Source organism: Podarcis muralis, chromosome 3 (genome assembly GCF_964188315.1).
Source record: "Podarcis muralis chromosome 3, rPodMur119.hap1.1, whole genome shotgun sequence".
Classification (NCBI taxonomy): domain Eukaryota; kingdom Metazoa; phylum Chordata; class Lepidosauria; order Squamata; family Lacertidae; genus Podarcis; species Podarcis muralis.
Window position 1 is genome coordinate 63,559,766 of NC_135657.1, and position 21,604 is coordinate 63,581,369.

The following is a 21,604-nucleotide window of genomic DNA, read 5'->3' on the forward strand; positions in this document are numbered from 1 at the left end:
GTCACACACCACTCACGGACTGCGAACACGCTACTTGTTAATACCCTGATAGGAGCTGGGCAATTTGAGTTGAGATGACTACTGCATTATTGTAATAATGGCTTCATTTTTCCTAATGATCCAACATAGTTATCCCTTGCATCACAAGCAGACCAATTATCAAAGACACGGGAATAAGAGAGATTAGTAATACCTTCTGGACATCCAGAAATTATCTGAACAAGTTTTACCTCAATTCCTCTCCCTCAAATACCCCCCCCCCACACACAAGCAAAGCAGCATTTATGCAAAGTACTTTTCATAATTCTCACAGATTCTGCAAATTATGTCTTCCTTGTTAAGAACACTTTCCCCATGAGCTTCAGTAGACACAGTCATTTACTGGGAGATAATGGTCACGAAGAGTCGTACACGACTAAACGACTAAACAACAACACAATACAACAGAAGTCATTGCAGACAGATGCTGTGGCTAGCTTTGGATTTTTGGAGAATTAGCCCCATGCCCCTATCCTTTTCTTTCAGTAATAAGGAAAAGCTGAGATTAGTATGTACGTGGCTTGCACAGGGGAGCACAATGTACCACCACAATAATCAATAGGGTACTATAATTAAATATTTGCTCAGTGCTGTTTTCCCAATGCGCAGTTGCAAGCATCATTTGCCCTCTTCTTTGTTAGTGTTGAGTTTTTCAAAAGAATACAATTAGGAAAGCAAAGCTCCAACTTACAAAATAAACACATACTGCCACCCTCCATGGCCATGCATTTGCAACAGGCATGAGGAACCTGTGGCCCACCAGATGTTGTAGCACTACCAGCCAGGATAGCCAAGAGTCAAGGATGATGGGCAGTGGAGTCCAACAAGACCTGGAGAGCCACAGCTTCAAAATTAGATTTCTGGGAGCCAAAGCATTCCAGAAAAGAATGTTTAAACAGAAACTTCTAGATAAACCTTAGTCTTTCCCCAAAACTACTAAAAGACCGTAGATGTTTTGTTTCTTTTCTTTAAAATGTGCAACACTTTGTTTAACTAGTAAGCTGATCATAAACAGGAGTCTATATCAAAAGGAGCACAATAAAGCACAACTTCCTAGACTATGGATAAGTCGCCAAGGTGTGGCTGGGCTCTCTAAAGAACCAAACCTCTCCTTGGCCCACTTCAGCAGATGTTGTGCAGTATTCCAGTAACAAGTCCTGTTGGTGCAAGGATTTCCACTTGCGCAATGGGGCTTTCCCCCTTTCCTCCCCTCCCCACCCCAGACCTCCTCCAAATCTGCTCCATAGGGTTTGGGGAACTCCTAGAACACACCCGGGACGCGGGTGGCGCTGTGGGTAAAACCTCAGTGCCTAGGACTTGCCGATCGTATGGTCAGCGGTTCGAATCCCCGCGGCGGGGTGAGCTCCCGTCTTTTGGTCCCAGCTCCTGCCCATCTAGCAGTTCGAAAGCACCCCTAAGTGCAAGTAGATCAATAGGTACCGCTTTATAGCGGGAAGGTAAACGGCGTTCCGTGCGCTGCGCTAGTGCTGGCTTGCCAGAGCAGCTTCGTCACGCTGGCCACGTGACCCGGAAGTGTCTTCGGACAGCGCTGGCTCCCGGCCTCTTAAGTGAGATGAGCACGCAACCCCAGAGTCGGACACGACTGGCCCGTATGGGCAGGGGTACCTGTACCTTTACCTTTAGAACACATTTAGGGGGCACACAGCAGGAGAACAGAGGGGGAGATGCTGTATGTTCAGTGCGTTTTATAAAAATATACCAAAATTATGTTAAGCACCTGTGTGTCCTACATCTGCATTTAGTTTAGGTTGTTGTATTTCAAACAGTGAAAATCCGGACAGAAACGTTGTTGAGTTTTTTGGTGAAATCACAAACATAATTGCCATTTTTGAGCTTTTTTTTTTTTTAAAGGAAAAACAATGACACTGCGACATGAGCTGACATATGTCCGGATTTCCCTGGACATTTTTTCCTGATTTCTGCCAGAACACAGCTGCCGACTGCTGTGCTCCATATATGTCTGGGAAATTCTGGATGTGTGGCAACCCTAAGAAGGGCAAAAAGAAGCCTCATCCTGGTTTTAAGTGTTTTCCTGCTGCTGAGGTTCTCTCTTCCAACCGGCAAATTTAGTGTCTAAATAATGTGTGGGCATCGTGACAAACCTGAACAACCAGCATATGAAAGGCCTTGGAGAAACTGCAAGATAATCAGGCTCCCAGGCAGAGGGAAAACACAATTTCCCCAAGGATTTGGCTTTTATTGTTTGAATCCAAGAAGAAGAAAGGCTCTGTTTCAAAGCAGCACTTCCTACTTCACCGCACTTAATCAAAAGCGGCATGATCAATCCTTATAAACAACAAAGTTTCTGGTAGAGGCTCCCAGTTCTGACAATTATAAAACACCGTTCTCTTCAGTCTTGTGGTTACACTGCAGAAGAGACTGTGATGTGACGTGTGTGTGTGTGTGTGTGTGTGTGTGTGTGTGTGTGTGTGTTAGTTACCTTATATATGTTTCCATGGAAACAGTCAAACTTTTCTCAGCCATAGCTGTTTTCCCCCTTGCTATATTAAATTCATTTTCGCCCAAAACAACTGGAGGGTGTTGGGTTGGAGAAGGCTGATTTGGACTCATTTTACTAGACATTCTGAAGACCCAGATTTATATTGGGTGTGTGTGTGTGTGAAAATGGAAAAATTTAGGAACACTCCCCCCATTCAACTTCCCCCCAATTTTTATTCACGTCTCTAATTCTGATATTCACTACACATCCACATTGTCTTATGCATGTTTTTAACACTGCAAGCTTATACTAATCTTAGTCTAACAAGAAGTCCAACCATGCTCCATGGGATTTACAGGTACATAGGAAGCTGCCTTATCCTGAGTCAGACTGTTGGGTCCATCTAGCTCAGTATTGTCTGCACTGACTGACAGAAGCTCTCAGGGTTTCAGATGGGGGCCATTCCTAGCCCTACCTGCTGATACCAGATACAGTGGTACCTCAGGTAACAAACACTTCGGGTTACAGACTCCGCTAACCCGGAAGTAGTACCTCGGGTTAAGAACTTTACCTCAGGATGAGAACAGAAATCACACGGCGGTGGCGTGGTGGCAGCTGGAGGCCCCATTAGCTAAAGTGGTGCTTCCGGTAAAGAACGGTTTCAGGTTAAGAAATTTAGTTTGTAACCAGAGGTACCACTGTTTTGAACCTGGGAACGTCTGAATGCAAGGCCACTGTACTACAGTTTTCCCCCCAAATGTGGGTGTCTATGTGGTTGCAGTCTAATTGTCACGGTGTCCTGGAGGAATCCAGGGAATTCTAGTTTAGGAGCACTTCTGTTAAAATAATAATAATAATAATAATAATAATAATAATAATAATAATAATAATAATTTTTTATACCCTGTCCATCTGGCTGGGTTTCCCCAGCTACTCTGGGTGGATCCCAACAGAACTAAAAGCACAATAAAACACCAGTCATTAAAAACTTCCCTGAACAGGGCTGCATTCAGATGTCTTCTAAAAGTCAGATAGTTGTTTATTTCCTTGACATCTGATGGGAGGGCGTTCCACAGGGCAGGCACCATTACCGAGAAGGTCCTCTGCCTGGTTCCATGTAACCTCACTTCTGGCAGGGAGGGAACCGCCAGAAGGCCCTCGGAGGAGGACCTCAGTGTCCAGGCAGAATGATTGGGGTGGAGATGCTTCTTCAGGTATACTGGGCCAAGGCCATTTTTGTTACAGATCCATAGTCCTTAAAGCTACAGTTCCCAGGATCCTTGGGTGAAGGGAATGATTATTAAAAGAGCTTAAGCTGGCAATTTTCTTAAATCATAAATTGGCAAAGTAATGTGGGAAAGTGTTCTGATAATATTGTTGCACCCCATCCCAGTCTGCGAGATTCCAGGGCTTCCAGGCACTTGCTCAGGGTTTGGTTTGCTTGGACTGAGGGATAGTGTAAACTGCAGTGTCTTTAAGATATATGGTTTATTTACACAATTATACAATCTGAGCGTATAATGGAGGGGTTTACAGCATTACACTCCAAGAGGGACCTGCTTTTCCCTCTTCAATCTATTCTACATTGGCACTCAAAATATTATTTAAATTACTGTTGTTTGTGTTTGCCACTTGGTGGCACTAAGACTTACACAAACTACATTGAGACAAGTAGTGTAGACAATCAGTGTTGATCAGTTCAGCCTAGCTTATTTTCCTCCTAACGCTGAGAATGAAGATTGATAGCACATTTTCCTGTTTATGGCTGTATTCTTGCCCCTCTGCCTGTACACTTTCAGCTGCTTCAGCTAACGGCCTGCACAATTTTAAAATGACCGTTTCAACCTCAGAGAGCGTCTGTTAGGATGCTGCGTCTTATTAAGGAAATTAGATGCACACACTCACTCACTGGGTTCACTGACAGTGATAAACAGAGAGGATGAATCTGTCAATTTCCGTTTTTCTCATTTCTCATGCTTTCACTCTTGTCGCATTTTTGCACCAGTCTGCATTTTTTTTAAAAAAAAAAAGTTTTCCTGAAATTTTATCAGCATTTTTGTTTGCATTTCTACTAATAGAGACTTTTGTTCAAGCAATTTCCCAGACATGCATTTTGCCAAGTTATTTTCACTAATATTGGCAATATTGGCATTCTTACAGACACTTCCCCCTAAAATATACATTCTGAATGCTACTTGGGGGCTTGGAGATTTGCACTGCAAAATTTGGAGAAATTTGAATTTGGAAGGATAACCCTGTTTTGTTTCAAATATTGTTTTGGGAAAAGTGAATGAAGTAGGTTCACATTAAAATGCAGAGTGAGCTATATTTCTCCCTCATCCCTTCAGAGAAGGAAACAATTTCTAGGACGAATGGATTGTATTTTTTCTGATCATTCTGTCCTTCAATGGATGAAGAAACTCCAAGAATGTTTTGTTGTTAATTGTTCCCAATTCAGCCAAAGGCTGGAAGACAAACCCTTATGCATCTGCTATGCCATCTGTTCAATGCTCACATACATTGATTTGTCTTTTCAGGAAACCCATAAGGATATAAGTCTCCTCGGAAATTGAGCTATATTGCGCATATCTGCTGCTTTTGCTAAAAAAATGCAGCAGCCTATAAAAATACAGATAGCTTACATATAAAACCAGTGCAATGCTTTTTCAGTAAATTCTGGGCACTTCCAGACAGTCTGTTTATTTGCACAAAATTTGGTTGTCATCCTGCACTTTCTAGTGCAATTATCACCTTGTTTATCTAAGAAAAGTGATAGGAAATTTCAGTGATAAGTGCAGGATAGCAACCCAACAGCTGGGAATGTCATATAACCTCCATACAGATGTATTAGGATGAATTCTCAATAAATATATAGTCTGAAAGCTCCTACTATCATAATTTTCTCTTTCCGGCAGTTCTTATTCCACCTTTTGGGTTTTTTTGCAGTGTAAATAATGTATGGTAATCTTATCACAGTCCCAAACAGTGGGCTCTTGAATCTTTCTTTTGCATTTGTGCACATTTTTTTTAATTGTACATGTTATGCAAATTACTCTGTAAAGACCTCTGCACAAACAACAACTTCTCCAACTTCTCCACAACAAACCCTGTTATAGTCCTATTTTTTCACAGGGCTTCTGTATCCCTAGGAAAGTTGTGGCTCAAGGATCTCCCCTCAGTCTGTGAGTGACTTGTGTTTCCACTGCAACATCCAAAGGAAAACTTGCAAAGAGGAAAAATGCCCAAGTCCAGATACATTATAGTTCAGAAGAAGATCTGTGTTTGGAGATGGCTGTAGCATTTGTAGAACAGTGGGTGCCCTCACCACATTCAATCCCATTTCTGTCCCCTGCCAAGCATTTGGGGAAAACAACAGCAACAACAACAGTCCTATAGTTGGGGGGAGTGTATATTTGAATGGGGGTCACCTGGGTCAGTCATATCACGAGTGCTGCCCACCGCCCCTGTAAGATCTACGTGCCTTTGAAAATGGAAACTGTTGAATTGTTGGTATATAGGTGTGCAAAACAAGTAAAAGTCCAACTGAAATTGCATTTGCACAGGGTGAATAGTCCTTTTTGACAGCTGTTAAAAAGTTTCATTGGGTTCATCTGTAGTAAAACAGAGTACAACAAAGAAGGCTTGCTGCAGGAAACAACATAATAAGTATTTTTAAAAGGGGTGAACACAAAAGTGTGGTTTCTCCTCCGTTGTATATAACATTGTACCATAAGCTGCTCCTGAACTTGAATGGGGAACAATGAGAATTAACTTTAAGTGCAGCATCAGCTGGGTAGCAGACTCTCCTTGAACCTAACATGGATAAAGTATTGTGTTATGAAAGTATTAATTGGTCAATATTGAACATTAGTCATTAGAAAATAAAGGTTCAGCAAAGTAAAGAATTATTTTGATATGTGAACTCCATAGATGGGGAAAAAAACCTTGAGCTTCTGAAGGTGTCTCAGTATGTCTGGCTTCATAAAATGTTAAGGGGACCAGATTTTGAACCGCTGTCACTTTAAATTACAATCAGCAATAAGCATCAGGTTGAAAAAGCCAAACGTTTAAAGGCAACCGTGTTTCAAATCTTGGCATGTCCAATGTACGTCACTGGAACTGAATTATAGCCCAAACTAGGCCACAGTTCCTCTTCCACAGTTAATTTTGTTTCGAAAAATAAGTTGGAAATTTATGCACCAGGAAATGTGAGAACAATTAATAGACAGCTGCAACCCTCCTTAGTACAAATAAAAATGGACGGCACATCTCCAAATATTATGGTCCTCACCCAAACTGTGCTAAATAATCAGAACCAGTTAAACAGCAGACACACTTTAAACAGAGGCAGCTAGTTATTTAAACAGATGTTTCATGGCATCCTGCATGTCAAAATATTTTCCACTGGAAACCTTTGGAACACTTGATACTCACTAAAAAAAATAATAATCTGCTCACTTAGAGATACGAATGGCTTCCACAGCATGCTGCTTTTTTATCAAGCATTCGCCACCAGAAATGAGACTTGCTGCTTGATTGTAGAAACCAGAGAATTGATTTCAACACAAGATGGTTGATAGCTATGAAACGTTTAATTGAGCAATTGTTAAACCAAAACCACTAGAGATTTGCACAGAGAAACCGCCTTCATTTTACCATGTCTCGTGAAGCTAATAGATTCTGGTTCAGCAAGAGCCCTGTTCAGGGATTTACTTGGATGTACAAGCTGGAAGATGGAGGCAGGGACATGCATGCACAGTGTATTAGCATCCCTAAGTGTGCAAGTTCCTCTGAAGCCTTTTGTGTTTTTGAGTGTGAAGGTAGAGGATTTCTAAATACAGGCACTCCAGAATGGACCACTGTGGTTTGCTTCTTTTCACCCCGGCCCACACATTTACCAAAGAAAAAATATTGTATGGATATATATGGATAAAGATACATGTGTACCGTAAATAAAAAGCTTGCCAGCCCACTTCAATCATAGGGAGGAGGCAAGACAGGCAGTTAATGCAATGTTTCTTTGCAAGGCTTGTGAAGTCAAGCTTGGGTCAGGCAGACACCATTGGATACGAGCTATCCCCCCCCCCCTTTTCCTAGTCTTTTCTGGTCATCATCATTATATGCATTCATTAAATCTGCCAGATTTGTCTTCCAATTTGATTGGTTTAAGTTAACAAGAATGATACTACTTCCCCTATAATTAATTTCAGTTATTTCACAGCTCAAATAAGCCCTATAGCAATACTGAGCCTTTAGCTCAGCAAAAGAGATGTGCGATTGCTTCGTGCATCTTACAAATGCTAACTCCAAGGCACATTAAAAAGACATTGACGGAGAAAGCACAACTATCTAGGGAGGCAGATGTTAATTAAAAAGCAGGATCATTTCCCTTTCTGAAAACCCTTCAAGCACAGAAATGCACTTTCACAACTTGCTTACCCGCAAGAAAAGTAATGCCGCTTCCTTACAGCACTGGAGATAGCTTGGTAGAGAGAATCCCCCTGTCTCAAATATAGAACAAGAACAGCCTTATTTCTAAAAGGAGGCTTTCTCAAGAGACTTGTAACTAAAAAGTCAGCTATCCTAAATTTTCAGGGCAATGTAGCTGAAGCCTTCATAGTATTGTCCGTTGAACTTGGATTACTCATTCAGGCTCCGCAGAGGTTTATTAAAGAGGGGTTATATACAACTTACTGGTAGGGGCTCTCTTAACACAGGCTTGCTGCTATATGATTTATTCTAGTCCAAGGGGAGAAAATCTGCCAGCATACTGAAGGGACAGTGAACAGTTAATTCACTGTACTTGAATATGCTGGTGCGCAGGTAGGCGGATGAGATCGCAAATTTGCACCTCCACAAAGTTGCTAGGGATAAATCTGTACAGCGTCTGAGGGACTGCATTAGATCATACTAGTGTCTCCCATTAGATAGAAAACAACTACTGCTATCAAGTACTAGGCTTGCAGATCTTTGAAGCCAGCAGTTGGGGTTGCTAAGGAACTGGTGTGGAAGATGGTGCTTTGTATCCATTACAGTTTCAGTGTTGTCAAACATAGTTTTATCTTTCAGGCAAGTGAAGGAGGCAGTGGGTGGGGGCTGCTGGCAGAGCACCTGTCTGAAACTCCTGACCTTCAGACATGAAACCGCATCACATCTCCCCATTCCACTAGACACTCTTCAGGAAAATGTGTTTCCCTAGACTTGGAAGAGAATAAGTGGCTTCTTGCAGCTTCCTGAAGGAATGCCACTTGCATTCTGATGGGGGCTAAATTATACATAAAGTAGCTTCCAAGTGATAGTTGGAGCCCTCGCAGCTTACTGTAATCTTGGAAACCGAACCTGTTGCAATCACGTCACAACCAACGTACTCTTTAAAATGTCAGCTGCTCTCATGCATACTCAAACAGTTTTCTTTTCTCCTTGCCCAAGGACCTATCTGCTATTACTTTCTCATTTTAATTTATTCAGGACTGGGAATTGGAAAGAAAATGGCTAAAGACACGAGATTTTGTAATATTGGAGCACTCGGGTCAAACGCACTGCAGCTCTTGACACAGCACATGAAATACTTCTGATAAGTTTTACTTCCCATTGACAACATTTTCTGCAAGGCTTTTGAAAATAAGCTTTAATTTATTAGGATTGTGGCAGGTACAGGAGCATGCGCATTAGCTTTTAAATCGGAATGTTAAATGTATTTAAATGTGATAAATTGGTCTTTATGTAATGCATACATTGTGAACTGTCCTGGCACCATATAATGGTGATGGGCAAGATATAAATTCTAAAATAAAAAATAAAATTTCAAAGATAAACATTGGAAGTAACGTAAAGAAGAGTGTTCCTGTACTAAAATTAACTTTGAATTCTCTTTATATAATTTTGATTCTCTTTATATATCTTTGTCAACACTCCAGACATGATTTCATCAAATCTTTTGAAAAAAGAACTGATTCCCTTCTGTTGCTAGATATCCTAGATTCCCTTGCTTTCAGACATTAGAAATGGGTAACTTTGGGGCCATTTGAGCTTTGGCTACATCTACCATGACGTGAAGATTCTAGAAAGGATTTAATTTCCCAGGTGTTCACCTCCATTTCTGTGACTCATTACTAAAAAAGAGGAGACAATAAGGTCTATTACAGGAGCACTGCCTGGATTTTTTTTTTTTCCTGGTCTGAAAATGCCTAAGGTCTGAGAGGTTCACTAATATACAGTTTGAGACCTTATGCTCTGCACAAATTGCACTTCCACTTAAAAGGGATTACTTTGATGGAAAGAGATAGGCATCTCCCAATTGCTGAGCATTTTAATTTGGTAATTTTAACAAGGCACATGTCGCAAATACTTGAGCCACATAAAATGAATTGGTTTCGGTTCACAGAAAATGGAGGGAACTAAGGAGAAACAGCAGCAACCACCAGACTTGCCTAGTAGAGGAAATCATGAAACAAACTCTCCCCTAATGCTCCAGACAGACAGGACAGCTATCCATTGGTACTTCCCCCACCCCCACCCCCAGGGCCAGAGGGGAGGTTTTCCTTGGAAAAAACCCTAATTTGTTATTCTTTCAAGAATCCAAACCTCTTTCCTCTGAAAATACTATAAGTACCATCTGTTTGTATTTCATACAGCTATTTCATAAACTGGAGAATTTTATTTTAACTGTGTTGGTCAAGTCTTACTTGAAAGTCCGTTGACAAAAGTCTTAGGTGTGCCCTCCTCTTCTGAAAGTTCTCTTGATCACATTCACTTAATGCAAATTGCATTGCCGTGGCAAGTGTTATGTTCTTCAGTTCCGCCCCCAAAAGGCACCTATTCAACTCATGATAAAAATATATATAAACATTTTTACATGTGCACATTTGTAGACCTCAGCAGGTAGCTCTCATATGCCAAATTTCAAATTATTAGCTCTACAGGTGCTGTTTTTATAAGCTGCAGAATGATTAGCTGTAGAATGCTGGGAACCTTTCTCTGCTATTCACCTTCACTGGAGGGGCACTCCTATGTGGCCAGCCATGTTTTGTAAGCATTTCAGGAGCCAAGCATAGTGTGGGCTTATTCCTACTCTGATGGGGCGTTCTCACCCTATGGTCTGCAGAGCCAGGAAGCAGGCAGAAGCACAGTGTGATAGAGGCAGGTCTAGAGGAATAGCCTGATTCTGTCTTAGCCAGACTCCTTATTTTTGTTCTAGAATACTTCATATTTCTGCTGCTTTTGCCATTAGTAGAGCCACAGGCAGTGCTCCTGCAGTGTATCTTAGTTTGCAACTAAGGTCTGTACCTGAGGAGGATGGAAGGAACTGCCAATCTCAGTTCTGTCACTTTCTCGTTTTCCCAGTTCTCCACATTCCTGCAGCAATCTGTGAATTTATAATTTTTTTAAGTCCTCATGAAAATTATTTAACCTTTTAGTGCAAATTTTTCCTAACAAATACATTTTTGAATGCAACGTTCACATTTTTGCAAGCAATTTCTCCTCCTAATAGAATGCATTTCTGTATGATCCGTAATACATTCGTTTTTATGCATTTTTATGCAGTTGTAAGCATTGTTGGGTTGGGAATCACAAATTCAAATAAGTGTGAATTTCAAAGGATGGCTGTGTTTCAGTTCTCGTATTGTTTCAGAAAGTGCGAATTTGATAAGATTCGGCTTTAAATACTGAACTGAATCAGATTTCTTCCCGATCCTTAGAATAATGGTTGATTTATCATTGGTTCCTAGATTTAGTATTTTCCTGTTTTAAGAAGGATAGGCTGAATTTATATTACGCAGAAAGCAATCATACTGATCTCTTTCAAATGGAATGTCTAGAATGGATAATGCTCCGAAGTAAAATGTACATTTAGAGTGAAGTGTTTTATCTGAAAGATGTTATTTTTTCAGAGATTGGAATGTACATTGTGTCTCGCCAAAAAGTTGGAAAGGCAATTTTAAAACTTGAGATGAAAGAGGAGTAATGAAATTCTGAACTAGAAATGTCACTAAATCAACATTAATATAAATCTGCTGCCTTTTGAAAAGCTCTTTTATTTTTACCTAGATTAAGCACCTTGACATTTGGTACTGGAAAAATGCAACAATACTTTTCTGAGCTGGAGAAATATTAGTGATTAAGAGTGAATCATACCCATGGTTCATTGAAAGTGAGTCGCATTGGGTTCTGTGGGGCTTACTCCCAGGAATATATGTACAGGACTGCAGCCTCAGTTGCCTTAGAATGATTTGTTTCTGGTCTGAGATTTGTTGCATAAATTACTTGATCCAAAATTCAAGTCACAGACGAACTTATCTAGATTTTATTTTGGAGATGGTATGAGAAAGGAATCTGCCAAATAAATACAATCTCACTATGGAACTGCAATCACATTGGCATGATAGCTCCTAAGTATCCTCTCTGACACTGTGAAGCACAGAGTGCTTCCTGGTTCTCCAGGAATGGAGCTATGAAACAGGTTAGATGGTGGCTAAAATACAACTGCCATAAGACTTAATGCAAAGCCAACCAGACATGTGCTTAGAGTGCACAGTCACATCTACTGCATGGTGATGAAGAAGGTTTACTTTGTGGCCTCTGTTGCATCTTCAAGTAGCTGTTCAATAGAGCTATTATGAGTGGTGAGACATCTGTCCTGAGAAATGGAGTGCATTAGCACGTCTCCTAGATAGGCTACCTTCTCAGGTTGATGAGCCCCATCTGGTGTTAGAGGAGAAGCAGTACCTCTGGTGGGGGGCTCTGGGGTAATGTGTCCACCTTTGGTCCCCAGCCTGCACTCAGCTCTCACCTGTGGCCCCTAAAATTTTGTCTCCACTGCTATTCAAAATCTACATGAAGATTTTGGGGGAAGCCATTTGAAGATCTGCCATGCACTGTCAGGAGTATGTTGATGACATCAAGCTATATTTCTCTGTTGTTACATCTGAATCAGGAAAGGTCATTACTGCCCTGAACAAGTGCCTGAATGCAGTGGAGGTCAATAATCTGAGACTGAACTACGGTATGTTGAGACACAGACTTTTTTTCCAGGTCTGCATAGGATCAGAACTCACTACTTCTCAGATTTCAGCCCCCCTCCCTTTTCTTGCAGTGAGCATAGAAGGAAAACCTGAAATAATGTTACTGTTCTTAAGCCACATATGTTCTAATAAATCCCTGAAAAGTTACATAGATTTGCTGGCTTCACGTTTTATGTGGTAGTTGGTCTCCACTGGTGTTACCCATGTAAACACCAGACGTTCATCACACTGAAACCTCTCTAAAATCAGAAACATGGGTAATCGAATAGCATAGCCTGAAAAAGCTTTATAATAAATGTTTCATTTTGTATTTGAAAACACCTGTCATGCTTGGCATAATTTCCTTTTTACTTTCATAATTATCTAGTGATGTATCAGAGAGGAGAAATGTGAAATAATTCACAGACTGTGCAAATCAAAACTGGTGTAAGACTAGAAATCCTTTGTGGCAAATCCTTTGAGACTGAAGTTAAATCCAAAATATAACAAACAAAACAAAAAAACAAAACAAAAGCAACCCACAGTTTTAATGTAGAAACTGATAGTCAGCTGGAATAAATCAGAACAGCCTAGTTTGATGGAGGTGTGTGCTATATCATTACTTGCGAAAATGTGGGTCGCTTTGTAGGGCAGTGGGATGGTAAGTGTGATTTATTCACAATGTAAGGAATAGCGCTAAAAGGTTTTAGGTTTCCTCTCCCTTGTTACTCTAATGCTTGGAGCTGAGCTATTAATTGTGGCAGGAGAGCCAAAAGGGATCTCCCAACTGTCTTTCTTTAAACTACAAAGTACTGCCAAGGGACACTGATTTAAACTGGAACATGCATGTTTTTGAAAGGGGGACAGATTTGACACCCACCAAGCACTGAACCTCCAGCTTTGTTATGCCTGCATGGGACTGCAAAAATGTTCTGTAGGTCTGATGTTACCTAATGCCTTTCTTTTAATGCTTATCCTAGTTATTTGTTCTCTCACCCCCCATTGACAGAATAACAACATTATAAACACTGTAAATGAATTTCTTCATCCATTTTCCCCACTTTATACCCTGTTTTATCTTCTGGAATAAAAGAAAAGGGGCATATTGCATTAGTTGTGTTAAATGTGATAGGAGATCCTTCAGCTATTACGGTAGCCCTATAGGAAGAGACCATTTTCCATGGGCTCAAGGCAAGGTGGTAGTATAACTTTTAGAGGCCCCAAACCATATGGACAAGCACAGCTGCCTAGGACCTTTCACACAAAATCTGCACTGTCCTTCCTGGTAAGGGTGCTAATTTGACCAAGAAAGAACCATAAAATCAGATGCAACCACATGGTTACAAGTCTTAGAAGTTATGCTAGGACCATAGGGTGAACACATGGAAAAATGCATGCAGAAAAACCATATACTTTCAAGTAACAGAAACTGTGTAGTAGGAAAACTGGAGTTGGCTGTCATCTTCATACTTTGTGACTTCTGGGAGCTAGCATCGCCATGCGTCCTGCATTATAGAGGAGAGTCCTTTACTTGAAGGCGTCTTATGTTTGAAAGACAGAGTCTGGAAGATGCATACCCCTAGGAAGGGGAATCAGGAGCCCTGAAGTTGCCCAGTGATGGTATCTTCACACTAGGCTCAGCAAATACACAAGTCAACTGATCACACTGTTCCCCTCTATTCTACTGTATCTCTGATTAAGTTATAGTAATTTTTCCATATGTGCATCTATAAATAGAAATCAGCCTATGCAAACTTTATGCAAACCAGTGTCTTCTGTTTGCCAAAAAAGGAGGATGTACATCATCAATGTGTAAGTGGTCACCCTATTGGGAAATGGAGTTGGAAACCCAGGCCTGTATCCAGTTAGTTGTACTCCGAGTAGATCCAGTGAAATTAATGGACATAGGTCCATTAATTTCAATGAATCTACTCTTAGTTGGAGTCAACCCAGAGTATAGGATCAGGTGGACCAAAGTGCTAGACTAGATCAGGGATGCAGAGTCTCTGGCCTGATGACCAAATATGACCTGCCAGATGTCCCCATTTGGCCCTCAAGGCCATTTGAGGAACCATCAAGAGGTCCAGAGGTCCTTTGCTGGAGCAAGGTGCATGCTGTCCCACCTGTCAGCTGGTGGGCAGTGGGAGTGTTCTTTGGTCAAGGTGGGGAGAACAGAGTTAAATTCAAATTAAATTAAATTCTTAGTGCAGCTCTTTGAACTTCCATAAGCCAGAGTTTCAAAAAGGAGCACAGGCTTGTTTGAAAGTCCTTTCCCAAGAATCCCCATGAGGCTCTTTAAACTTCCAGATCTGGAGGCTTTAAAACACAGCATCATCTGATATCACTAAGGTATCAGGTGATTGACATGCCCACTTGTCAAATTTGGCCTGCCAGGGTCAGGGAGATTAAGACGACCCTCTGACCAGGCAAAATTCCCTACCCCTGAGCTAAGTGGTCTGATGGAAAAAATGTGGTCTGGTTATTTAATAAGAAACCACAGATAGTTATCAGTGCATTTCCTAAAAACACGTTGCTGAGCCATTCCATCAACTGAGAGTTGCTACCTGTAGATGAACCTACTTTACACCAGTTTCTCCCATCCTGTAAATAACAAGTGTCTCTTATGACGCATCTTTCACTTAATCACCTCTTGTTAATTAAAACAGAGTCATCTCATTCTTTGTATCTAGTTAATCATGCATATTTTGTGGCATTTGCTAATGTCTAGGCTTTCCTTCACTTTTTGAATTTAATAATGTTGAAGGATCATAGGACTGGTACAATAATTATGCCATCCATGATAATGCCTTGCTTATGGTTCCAGTTCTGAATAGTGAATTATTATTTTTCCTAGAAATGTAATTTAGCATTCATGTAATTATGAAGTACCTCTTTCCTTTCCTAGTTTGAAATGCATTCATTAGATACACGAGTTACAATTTCATAAGGGGGAGAAAACAGCTCTCTCCCGTGACCCTGGATGTTTGAGATATTGATTAGTTTTGACTGAAAAATAATTTCATTAATATTTCCATGAATTAAAGAATAGGTCTAGACCTTTTCCTTTAATAAGAGACATTATATACTGTGTAATACCTGAACTATGCAGCCCTGAGCTAGGCATATTTGAGCTTGTGGATTTCAGCGGGCTAATGCATAGGTCTTCACCCAGTGGATATGGACCCACAGCTGAGTCACAAGATCACACCAGGTGGGTTGCAGCAATGCTGCTGCTACCCTGTGGAACGCCCTCCCATCAGACATCTGAAAGCAGCACTGCTTAGGGAAGTAATAATAATAATAATAATAATAATAATAATAATAATAATAATAATAATAATAATAATAATAATAATAATAAATTTATTTATACCCCGCCCATCTGGCTGGGTTTCCCCAGCCACTCTGGGCGGCTTCCAACAAAATATTAAAAAACAATAGTCCGTCAAACATTAAAAGCTTCCCTAAACAGGGAATGTCTGATGGTTTATTGTATTTTTAATATGTTGTTGGAAGCAGCCCAGAGTAGCTGGGGAAACCCAGCCAGATGGGTGGGGTATAAATAATAAATTGCTATTATTACTATTATTTTATTATTGTTATTTTATTCTAGCTTAAACTGACTGGACCAAAGGAGCACTGCCTGCGTGTCTGGAATAGCATGCATTCTGATGAGATGGATGCTCATTTTATCAATTCCACAAGTATTGCAACGTGGCAGGCAAAAGGCATGAGCCAATTTTTAATAAGATACATATTTCTAGCTAACGACATGCTCCTTCCTTTCTCATCCCACAGTGCAGCGTTGGTTTTCATTTAGCAGCAGTGCTAAGGTAACCCTGTGTATATTGCTATATGAGTTGGGATTCATACATACATATATACATATTTTTATATGTCTGTGCCCTAGGCAGCTGCTGCCTTGTTGGCCTAATGATAGCACCAGCCCTCTCTAGGGATGGGCAAATACCCCTTGTGTCTCCCTCCAAAATACCTATGCACTGATCAATGGCTTTGGGGAGTAAGGAGACACAATCTATATCTCCTTCCACCCCTGGTGAACTGGTTTCATGGGGGGGGGGGAACCTGACCACAATAACTGTTTGTCTGGCAGGTAAGTGTGTGAAATATGTGCACATAGTTTACTGCTGCAAACATTTCTAGATCAGGGCCACAGTATAACTTTTCCAGGCAATGTCTGAACAGCAGAAAGTCACCACCCTCACTTTATTGCAACATCCGTAGCCTGTCATGACAGACAAGCTGATTAAGATGGTGTAAAAGAAGGAGCAAGTGACAGGCTTCTGTCACGAAGCAATTCCTTTGCATCAGCCTTTTTGTAGAGTTTTGCCTTGTACTACATTTGAAGCAAAAGGTTCCTTGTTGCATATGATGCTGCAAGATACAGATTTCATATAAATGATAGAATAGATATCGGCAGGAAAGTCTTGTCAGTTTATATCTGCCTTTGGATTTTTAATTATGCCGTCCATCACTCTTGACAGGCAGTAACCTGGAGAATCAGATAATATGCAGAATGGCACAGAAAGCTCTGAAAATGTCAAAACATGGTGCAGCTATAAAGATACACTGGAGTCAGTCTGTGTAATAGCTAGAGGGGGGAAAGGCATGTCTCCATAATAAATGTTCCAGTGTGTAAATATGTTTTTATGAGCCCCAGAGAAAGGGGGGGGGAGAGAATGAATGAGGAACAGGGAGGATAGATTCAAAGCAAAGACATCAATCCCAAGCACACTTTCTAAGGCTCAAATCCCATTGAGTGTAGCAACACTTAAAAGTAAAGGGTAAAGGGACCCCTGACCATTAGGTCCAGTCGTGGACGACTCTGGGGTTGTGGCGCTTATTTTGCTTTACTGGCCAAGGGAGCCGGCGTACAGCTTCCGGGTCATGTGCCCAGCATGACTAAGCTGCTTCTGGCGAACCAGAGCAGCGCACGGAAATGCTGTTTACCTTCCCGCTGGAGCGGTACCTATTTATCTACTTGCACTTTGACGTGCTTTCGAACTGCTAGGTTGGCAGGAGCAGGGACCGAGCAATGGGAGCTCACCCTGTCGTGGGGATTTGAACCGCTGACCTTCTGATCAGCAAGCCCTAGCTCTGTGGTTTAGACCACAGCACCACCTGTGTCCTGTAGCAACACTTACTTCTAAGTTAATATTAGCAGGGCCATGTCATACTACTTCTCTAAGAAAGGTTTGTAGAAATGGAGTTCTGTTAACATTCCATGCCGCTGAAATAATTAATATGTTTAATTTAAACAGGTTTTTTTTAAACCTTTCACCAGAAAATATGTGGGTTTTTGTTATTATTTTAGAATACACATATTACATCATAAGAAATAAATTAGCATCTACTTCTGGGCACTCCTAAAGATACTGCTAAAGTTCAGAACCATGAACTTATGGTGCCAGTTTCACTCATATACTGTATATGGCAAATGGTGGCCATGTTTCCTTTTCAGAGGAAATTTCACACTTTTCATTCTAAGGGAGTGTGAGAATGTGTGCCTGAGATTCTGTGATTCAGAACGGGCATTTTAAAGACTTCATACAGGCTGGCTGTGAACACTGTACTCAACAGTACAGACTGAGTAGGTTTCTCAGAATCAGTAACTCCTGCACAATGAAGATGTTACATGGGATTCACTGCCCATGCCTCTGACTTTCTTTAAGCTTTAAACTTTAGCAATTGACTAATGGAAAAGATCAGAGTTCAGAACTGTACACCTGGAGAAGCATCACTTAATAGCCTCACCATTTGAATGTATTCCCTTTAAGTAGTGCTTATGCTAATAACTGCCTTAATTAAGCAGCAGTCATTGCCATTCATGCCATTAGGGTACATCCAGCTTCTAAAGACATGTTCCAGGTAAGCGACCTGCTGTTTACGCAGGTTCCGATTTTAGAGAATTCTTATTCTCTTGACATGTAAGCTCCTAGATCTATTTTAAGCCTTTATTCAACGATATATGAATTGTTGCGAATGCTGCCAGCATCTAGCAGCTCTGCCAACAATGTATGTGTGTGTGTACACACATTTGTGATGTAGACTACTGAATTCTGCTCATGCTTGATTTTTGAATGGTTCTCAAAAATAGATAGGAATAAATAGCTATAAATAGCCCATAGCATAGTCTGCGAGCTACTGATGCTATGCTGTTGTTGAAGCTGTAAATAGCAAAAAATATTAAATGGATATCAATGCTTCATTTTCTGTTTGTTTAAAGTACTGCCAAGTTTGATCGTTTCACATCAGTGGTAGAGAAACAATGGGCTTTTAAGAGAGGACATTATGTTCCTTGGAATAGAAGCTTTCTCTGCTTGTTCACTTTAGTTTTTGCAGGAATTGAATTCAGAACTGAAATCAATTGAGAACCATTCATCTAAATTACCTGTATTCAGCTATTTAATGTTAGGAACCTGGAGAAATCGTGACCTGCCTAATATTCAGGCCTTCCACAATCTGAGGCAAAGGTAATTATAAGGAAATACACTGACCAGGCAGAACAGATGATGCCACAGGAAAATGGACTGACCTAAAGAGCTGCTCTTGCGTGTGTGTGTGTTTTTGGTGTGTGTGTGTGTGTGTGTGTGTGTGTGTGTGTGTGTGTGTGTGCCTGCGTGCCTGCCTGCCTGTGTCTGTATGTTTAAGAAAAACAGATAATCTGAGTGAATCGCCTTGCCTGGATTTTCACTTTCAGCTCAATGTAGCCTCACATAGGTATATATCAGGCCTGGCATGGCTGTGAAGAGAATCAGAACTTACAGGGTTAAACAGTTCTGAGTGACGTCTCACATTCTGAGGCATGGTTATGTTCACAGAGGGGAGTGTTTCTCTGTGTGCTTTAGTTCTTTCGCTTTTGCGGCGAGGCAGAAAGATGTGTGCTCTTTCGCCGGGCTGATTTATGATGTTTTTCTACACGATTAAAGACTGTTGGAGATAAGCAAGAAAGCCTGCGTGCAGTCTGAGTTATTACACACACATTGCAACAGTTTTCTACCGCTGCGACGACTCTGCTACAGGAAGCTGACGGGAGAGCTATCCACGGGAGTCCAGTGGGGCACAGGGAAGTGTGCCGGACCCCATCCAAAAGCCTGTGTCTGTATGTTTAAGAAAAACAGATAATCTGAGTGAATCGCCTTGCCTGGATTTTCACTTTCAGCTCAATGTCTTTGTAGCCTCACATAGGTATATATCAGGCCTGGCATGGCTAGCGTGAGTCTGGTAAAGAGACACCTGGAAGAGATGTCATGTTCCATTATATCACTGGGGTGAATGTAATATTGGCACCTTTTCCCAAAATGGACAGGACTTTGGTCAGAAAGAGAGACAGGAATGGAGCCATACCACAGGGAAACTCTTCATTAAAGGCAGGGGAGCCTCAAGAAAGTGGAAAGCAGCAGGGAGCTGGAAAATGTAACATAGAAAGCTGCCTTATACAGAATCAGTCTTTTGGTCCACCCAGCTGAGTGTTGCCCACACCCTGAATGGCAGAGGCTGCCCAGGATTTCACACAGGGATATTTCCCAACTCTTCCTAGAGATGCCAGGGTTTGAATTTGGGACTTTTTGGAGGCAAAGCTTGAGTTCTACCACTGAGCAATGCAACCTCTATGCAGGCTGACTTTTCCAGGTGTTGCCCATGGAAGACTCTGACTATTGGGAGTCCTCCAAATACTCAAATCCTGCTTGTGGATTTCCTATGGACATCCAGCTGGCCACTGTGAGAACATAATGCTGGGCTAGACTGACCACTGGTTTGATCCAGCAGGCTCCTGTGATGCTCTTACAAGGGGCTCCACCCCTGCTTGCATTGCTTACCAACCCCACCTACAATCCCTGACCCACTGCCATGCCCTTGACCTCACTGGCCCTCCCTAATAACCCATTAGACTAGAGGTGGAGAACTTTTTGTTGCCCACACTCTGGATCAGCTTTTGATAGATGTGCAGGACAGCCCACTGGTCAATAACCGGATTGGCAATGGGTCACCCGGTCCACCAGTCCAAATCTCAACATCAGAGATTCAAAGGGGGAAATGTGAGAAGGGTTGATTCTTTCAACCTTTTGAGATTCCGCTCCTTGCAGTTTTCCCCAGACCTTGTCAAGTCGCCCACCCCTCCCCTTAGAGCTTACGAGGCCTCCTATCCCTTCCTCTCATAACTTCTCCCACAAGAAAGAAGACATTATGGCACTTGGTGGCAGTCAGCCAAGGCAAGCTGTGGAGGAATAAGCACGACAAGCTGAGGGAGCTATTTCCTGCTCTCCTGCTGCCTGCTGCTTCCCTCCTTGGTTGCTGAGGAGCTTCTCTGGTTTGTTCCTCCATGGCCCACACGGGCTGATGCTGCTGCAGTGTTCTGTTCATAGCATCAACTGTTGACAGCCAAACAAACTGCTGCATGACGACAGCCTTAGGCAAATATATTATACAGTAGTAGATAAGGTAGTTCCCCCCCCCCCCCCCCCGCATACTGAGAATAAACCTTAGATATAAAGAAAGATAGAAGTATGCAAATTAAATGGAAAAGGCTTTTGTAAACAGTCTGTCAACTCTGAGGTTGCTTGGAATGTTGAAGTATGACAGCTGGCAGAAAAACAGGAGTAGGAGGAAATGGTCTTCTTTAAGCCTCTAACAGCTTGTAATAAGTATCAGTGGGATCAGGGGAACCCCATTCCCTGGAGTGCTGTACACAGAGATGAATCCTGGAAGGGACTGGGGATTTATTGCAATATTTTGTAACAGGATATCTGTCTCCTTCTCTCTGAAAAATGCAGGAGAATATAGCTAGCTGGTGAAGAGAGAGTAAACCCTCTATTGCTCGCCATCACTGGACTGCCTACATCTACGAGACCTTAAATCATAGATACAGATTATCTTTAAGAGGATCCTTTAATTAGGAATCTATATATCACATTGTGGAACATTCTTTAGACCAGGATTTCTTTCCAGCTTAATATAGCCAGATAACAGAAGACTTGCCTGGAAGTACCCTTGAATTAAGATTAGTTAAGGACTTATTGAGGTTGTGATTTAGAAGCTATTCAAATTATTTTTAATTGCATTAGCATACTGTCCAGTCGGT

The 21,604-nt window shown here is 41.4% G+C and overlaps 1 long non-coding RNA gene across 1 annotated transcript in view; it reads left to right on the forward strand.

The window, feature by feature from the left end:
* The window catches only part of LOC144327264 (uncharacterized), a 76,757-nt gene that overhangs the window by 17,705 nt on the left and 37,448 nt on the right, over positions 1 to 21,604 (forward strand). Inside the window, exon 2 of the long non-coding RNA XR_013392247.1 lies at positions 13,361 to 13,435. This is a non-coding gene — a long non-coding RNA (uncharacterized LOC144327264). The remainder of the gene's footprint in view (positions 1 to 13,360; positions 13,436 to 21,604) is intronic.